General features: G+C 51.7%; 1 pseudogene; it reads left to right on the top strand.

The window, feature by feature from the left end:
* Positions 1 to 4,178: 4,178 nt before the first annotated feature.
* On the top strand, positions 4,179 to 5,669 carry LOC124649755 (annotated as a pseudogene).
* The last annotated feature ends 684 nt before the right edge of the window (positions 5,670 to 6,353 follow it).

Here is a 6,353-nt window from a genome sequence, read left to right as displayed (position 1 = left end):
ACTCAGGAATGAGCCGATTGCCAACAATCGAGAACTTCCCAGAGTGCAAACAGCGAAGGAGGAGGACAAATGAGGTTTCAGTGTTCGAGCGTCTAGGGCCTCTCCCACTTCATAATAAACGAGCGGAGTCATCTCAAAAAGAAGACTTTGAGGAGTCAGATGGAGAAGAAGATAGGTATCACCGACCAAGGTGGTGCCCTGATGGACTCAGCCATTCTCAGAAGCGTAGGGTGCAGCGGCTGCGAAACCTGGAGGAAGCCGAGGCACAGTACCTGTACTGGTTGAGGAAGGCACGGCCCGATCTGGCCGTGAAAATTCAGCGAACATTGGGGACGAAGGCGCGCCCGCCCAAAGAAAGTATGGCGCCCTAAACAGACGAAAGCCGATGCACAGGCATCGGCTGATGCCGATGCACAGGCATCGGCCGGCACAAACATGGTGTTCATACTCCCGTCGGAGTTTCGCACTCCGAACGGCGAGGAGGTATCAGTGGCTCAATTCGACTGCGGTCCACGACCAGTTATCTTTGAGAAGCCACGAGATAGAAGCTATAGGAATTTGAAAGCCCTATACTTGAGGGGTTACATCAATGGGCAGCCTGTCAGCAAGATGTTGGTTGACACCGGAGCGGCAGTCAACATAATGCCATATTCCATGCTACGACGTTTGGGGCACTCCAGTGATGATCTGATCAAGACCAACGTCACATTAAGCGACTTCAACGGCCGGGCGTCGAAGCGAAAGGTGTTCTGAATGTAGAGCTTATCGTAGGCCGGAAAACCATACCTACCGCGTTCTTCATCGTCGACAGCAAAAGCAATTACGCCGTCCTATTAGGAAGGGATTGGATTCATGCTAACTGTTGCATTCCATCTACAATGCACCAATGCATCATACAGTGGGATGGAGATGAAGTGGAAGTCGTTCAGGCGGATGACTCAATCGAGATATCGTTAGCTGCCATGAGTGTGTGGGAAGCAGATAACCAAGAGCCGCTCTCTGGAATCAGTTTAGAGGGTTGTGAGCGCATCGAAGCTTCGAAACATGGGGTAAGGCTGGTTTTATCCACCGGCCTAACGGAGTAACAGGTCCGAGACATTGGACGTACGTGGCAAGGCCGATCCCCGCGATCGGCTCCAAAAAATGAAAAGCAAAGGATCTTATCTCCAGCATGCCACGTAGCTACAGTGGAAATCCAAGAAGTTGCAAACCATCGTCAAGCATTGCAATGAAAAAGGAGGCCGATTCCCGCAATCGGCCAAAATTATCCTCGACAGGCGTTTTGTCTGTGTTCAATGTTGATCCAACAGATGCCTGAAGAGCCGATACCATCAAATACTTGACAGAATCGGCTCGGGGGGCACATAGAAGGATAGAACACGAGGATACGGAGTTGGAAGCAATTCAGGATGTATTCTCTGATAAAGTGGGGGCCGTTACATGAGTAAATCGGCCGTAGAAAATTCAAATTTTCAAAAAGCCGATGCTGTCAAGATAACCTCCTTGGCGAGCCATCAGGTGCAGCAGTGCTGGCAGGAGCATCAGTTGTGGCGTCCAACACTGCCTTGGCCCATTTAAAGCCACTGATGTTTTTCTGCAAGATTGAGGATTGTAACCCTGACTAACAACAAGAGCAGCATAAACATGCAAGTCAGGTTAAGGATGGGCCCAACGAAGGGAACATACCTCCTCTAGGACTGTGAGGACGGCCGACGATGAAGCAATCGGCTGTAGCATTTCTGCCTGAGGGCTTGGTCAAGGTGGCAACTTGGTAGATATTACCTTCAGAGGATGTTACGTCCAGAGTTGGGAAGGGCGTCAGGGCTTCATCAAACATCCCCACTAGAAGTTGCGTTAGCCTCCCAAGAGGATGAGCCGATCTGATCAGCAAGGCGCGAGAACTGAACTGAAAAAGCTCGGGGGGCAGCGCGCCCTGAAATTTCTTTCGCTCTGAAGAGCCGATTGGGTTGGATCGGCTGATTTTGCCCTACAACTTGGAGGCCGATGGAAGCCCATTTGGATGAGGCTCGGGGGGTAGTTTGCCCTGAATGATCCTTTGCTATAGGAAGCCGACTCTTGTCGGAATCGGCTGGCTCTGCGTCACAACTCGTCTGAAGAATGGTGCTGATGCTGCAAAATTATCAGTTCCAAAGTGCAAGACGGTTCAGCGACAAGCCCAGAGCTCTATCGAAGACACCTGCCCACAACCAGGTTACCAGCTTGCTGGATTGGCTGGTAAGATGCGTAGTCAGGTTTTATGATCCCTTTTGAGGAGTCTCATGATGCAAAGCCGATGCACAGCCATCGACTCTAGTATAAGTGCGCAAGGGTGCCAGGTTGCCGGTTCGGCAGTGCTATCAGGGGAATGTTGGCATATAAGGCAGCCTTTTGCTCATTGCACTGTGGGTGATCAGCTACAGTATCGGCTGTCGACGGAAGAAAGGAGAGTCGTCGGTTGGTCCTGCAACGCAATTCCTCTCAAAGGCGATGAGTTCTTGCAGAAGAAGGATCCATCATCACCGATGGATAAGGGACTCTGGGCTATCTGGTTGCTGTAAAGGAACAGAGCAGGGGATATCTGTACTACAGGGGTCTCGGTTTCGACGGCAAGTTGTTTTAGAGGCAGTTTTAGGACTCTTTTGAAGGCATTGGCCTGCCTCATTGTCCATCAAGGCTCCAGGTCATCGGTCGAAAAGGTGAAGGATAGATCGTGGGGGATCGATACATTGACATTGATTGGTTGAGCATTGACCAAGTTCACGATCACTCCAACGTCAAAGAGAGGAAAAGCGGATTATGGGGGACCGATGCCTGGAAATCGGCTCGTTGAGCATTGACCGAGTTGACAATCGGCAGACTCAGTACGAAGGACAATCGGCTAAATTATCATAAAGGAAATCGGCAAAATCAAATTGGGAAATTCTTCATTGATGAACGAGATTTCTTACATGAAGAGCTGATTGCTCTCAAAAGGATGTCCTAGGGGATACATTGCCCATCTACTACTGCTGGCCCTAGGCTAAGATCCTATCTAGGGGCCGTTGCTGCCCTCGTCGTCGTCGTCGTCGTCGTCGCCATCGTCGGCGCTGCTCCCGGCCGGCTCGTCATCGCTGCTGTAGCGGCCGCCGACAGGACCCTCGTTGTCCTCGTCCTCCTCGTCAGCGTTGTCGTCATCGCTGTCGAAATCGCTGAGGTTCCCGGGCCAGGGGCAGTGGCTCTTGGCCGGCGGCTCGTCAGAGGAGCTATCGTCCTCCTCCTCCTCCTCCTCCACCTCCTCGGAGGAGGTGACCCCCTCCCAAGGAAAGTCGTCGTCGTCGCTCTCCCCCTCCGCTGCCCCATTGACGAGGCAACGGAGGACGCTCTCCCTATCGGTCAGGGACTGGTCGTCCTCTGACCAGATGGAGAAGTTGTGGCTCGGCTCGTCCCCGGCCTCGATGGCGCGGCGGATGTTGGCCGCATGGGCCTCTTCCGGGTTCCACTCCGGCGTCGGCTCGCGGAAGGGGGAGGATTGCGCAGAAAGACCCGATGAGGAGGAAGAAGAAGAAGACATGGTGGCAGAGGAGGGCTTTTGGAAGTGCTAGTGCGAGGAGGATGAAGAAGGGAACTGCAAGAAGTGGCTAAATAAAAGGGGATATAGCGATTTAATGCTTAAGCAGTTTCCGAGGACATGGTGCCAAAACTGTCAAATCGTGCAGAGAAGTTGGGAAGGCAAGTCGTCATGATGAAGAATACTGCGACGGTTCTGCTCTGCCACGACATGGCCCCTCGAAGAAAAAACAGATGGTTTTGAAATTATCATTACCAAAACCAGGGGGGCATGTGTTATCACCAGATTTTGGCCAAATCAGGAGATGGGCCGTAAGTGAAGATGGGCTTTGAAGGTTACACGTGGAGCATCTTTGAAGCGGCCTTGCGCTAGGAGTTTGGGCTAAATTGCACATGTATCTGTAATATAGTAGATCGCATCATGTTTAGAATTAACAGATAGAGTCTGGCCCGTGCACGGTTAGGTGCACGTCTCAATTAGAAAGTCCCTTGGACTATAAATATGTATCTAGGGTTATCGAGAAAGGAGGGCAATCACGTTCACAACAAACACAAATCAGGCGCGTCGCCACCCCTTCCTTCGAGGGTTTTCTTCCGGGTAAGCATCATGCTGCCTAGAACTCCGCCTATGTTGTCTCAACATAGCCGGTCCCAAGCCCGGGTAAAGGAGGAGGGTTGTGATAGGCGAGGCGAGCCAACGTAAAAAACCCAGCCACTCTTATGGAGATGAAACCCAAAGGAACCTCGTTGGGGCGTAACCCTCTTAGCGACGCGCCACATCGGAACCCGGGTGTGGTGTCAAATGGGCAAGGGTCGGGCCGTCACCCCCTTGGTGGTGCGCCGTATCTTGATCTGGATACGGTGATAAGTGAGCAAGGGTCGGGTCGCCGCATCCTTAGTGGCGCGCTGCACCGACGCCCCGGTGTAGTGAAAAATGAGCAAGGGTCTCCGCATTTGACTCGACGAGTGCGGAGGGTAAGGAAGTTAGCCGAGCCTAGGAGGATACGCTTAGGTAGCTGGAACGTAGGGTCCCTGACGGGTAAGTTACGGGAGTTAGTTGATACAGCGGTGAGGAGGCGTGTTGATGTCCTATGTGTCCAAGAGACCAAATGGAAGGGACAGAAGGCGAAGGAGGTGGATGATACCGGTTTCAAGTTGTGGTACATGGGGACAACTTCAAACAAAAATGGAGTAGGCATCTTGGCCAATAAGAGCCTCAGGGATGGAGTTGTGGATGTCAAGAGGCAAGGGGACCGGATGATCCTTGTCAAGCTGGTTGTTGGGAACTTAGTCCTCAATGTTATCAGCGCGTATGCCCCACAAGTAGGCCACAATGAGAGCACCAAGAGGGAGTTCTGGGAAGGCCCGGAGGACTTGGTTAGGAGGGTACCTATTGGTGAGAAGCTCTTCATAGGAGGAGACCTCAATGGCCATGTGGGTACATCTAACACAGGTTTTGAAAGGGTGCATGGGGGCTTTGGCTATGGCATCAGGGAACCAAGAAGGAGAAGATGTCCCGAGCTTCGCTCTAGCCTATGACATGGTCGTAGCTAACACCCTCTTTAGGAAGAGAGAATCCCATCTAGTGACGTTCAGTAGTGGTCTACACTCTAGCCAGATTGATTTTGTCCTCTCTAGAAGAGAAGACAGACGCGCTCGCATTGATTGTAAGGTGATACCCGGAGAGAGTGTTGTCCCTCAACATAAGCTGGTGGTTGCCGACTTTCGCTTTAGGATCCGTGTCCAGCGGGGTAAGCGCGCCAAAGTCGCTAGAACAAAGTGGTGGAAGCTCAAGGGTGAGGCATCCCGGGCTTTCGGGAGAGGGTTATTAAGGAGGGCCCTTGGGAGGAAGGAGGCGATGCAAACATGATGTGGACGAGTATGGCGACCTGCTTGCGGAAGGTCGCCGTAGAGGAGTTTGGGGTGACTAAGGGAAGTAGAAGGGAAGCTAAGGATACCTGGTGGTGGAACGATGAGGTCCGAAGGTTATTAGGGAGAAAAAGGACTGTTTCAGATGCCTATATCTGGACAGGAGTGCAGCTAACATGGAGAAGTACAAGGTGGCGAAGAAGGCTGCAAAGCGGGCGGTGAGTGAAGCAAGGGGTCGGGCGTATGAGGACCTCTACCAACGTTTAAACACGAAGGAAGGCGAAAGGGACATCTATAAGATGGCCAAGTTTAGGGAGAGGAAGACGAGGGATGTCAACGAAGTCAAATGCATCAAGGACGGAGATGATCAGCTTCTTGTGAAGGATGAGGCGATCAAGCGTAGATGGCGGGAGTACTTTGACAACCTTTACAATGGAGGGGCTGAGAGCTCTACCATTGAGCTAGACGACTCCTTTGATGATACCAGCATGTGCTTTGTGCGACGTATCCAGGAGTCTGAGGTTAAGGAGGCGTTAAGGAGGATGAAAGGCGGCAAGGCGATGGGTCCCGATGGTATCCCCATCGAGGCGTGGAGAGGCCTTGGGGACGTAGCGATAGTATGGCTAACTAAGCTTTTCAACCTCATTTTTCGGTCAAACAAGATGCCCGAAGAATGGAGGCGGAGTATTTTAGTACCAATCTTCAAGAACAAGGGGGATGTTCAAAGTTGTACTAATTACCGTGGAATCAAGCTGATGAGCCATACTATGAAGCTATGGGAGAGAGTCATTGAGCACCGCTTAAGAAGGTTGACAAGCGTGACCAAAAACCAATTTGGTTTCATGCCTGGGAGGTCTACCATGGAAGCCATCTTCTTGGTACGACAACTGATGGAGAGATACAGGGAGCAAAAGAAGGACCTTCATATGGTGTTCATT

This window comes from Lolium rigidum, chromosome 4, assembly GCF_022539505.1.
Source record: "Lolium rigidum isolate FL_2022 chromosome 4, APGP_CSIRO_Lrig_0.1, whole genome shotgun sequence".
Taxonomy (NCBI): domain Eukaryota; kingdom Viridiplantae; phylum Streptophyta; class Magnoliopsida; order Poales; family Poaceae; genus Lolium; species Lolium rigidum.
This window is presented reverse-complemented; position numbering and strand designations above follow the sequence as displayed.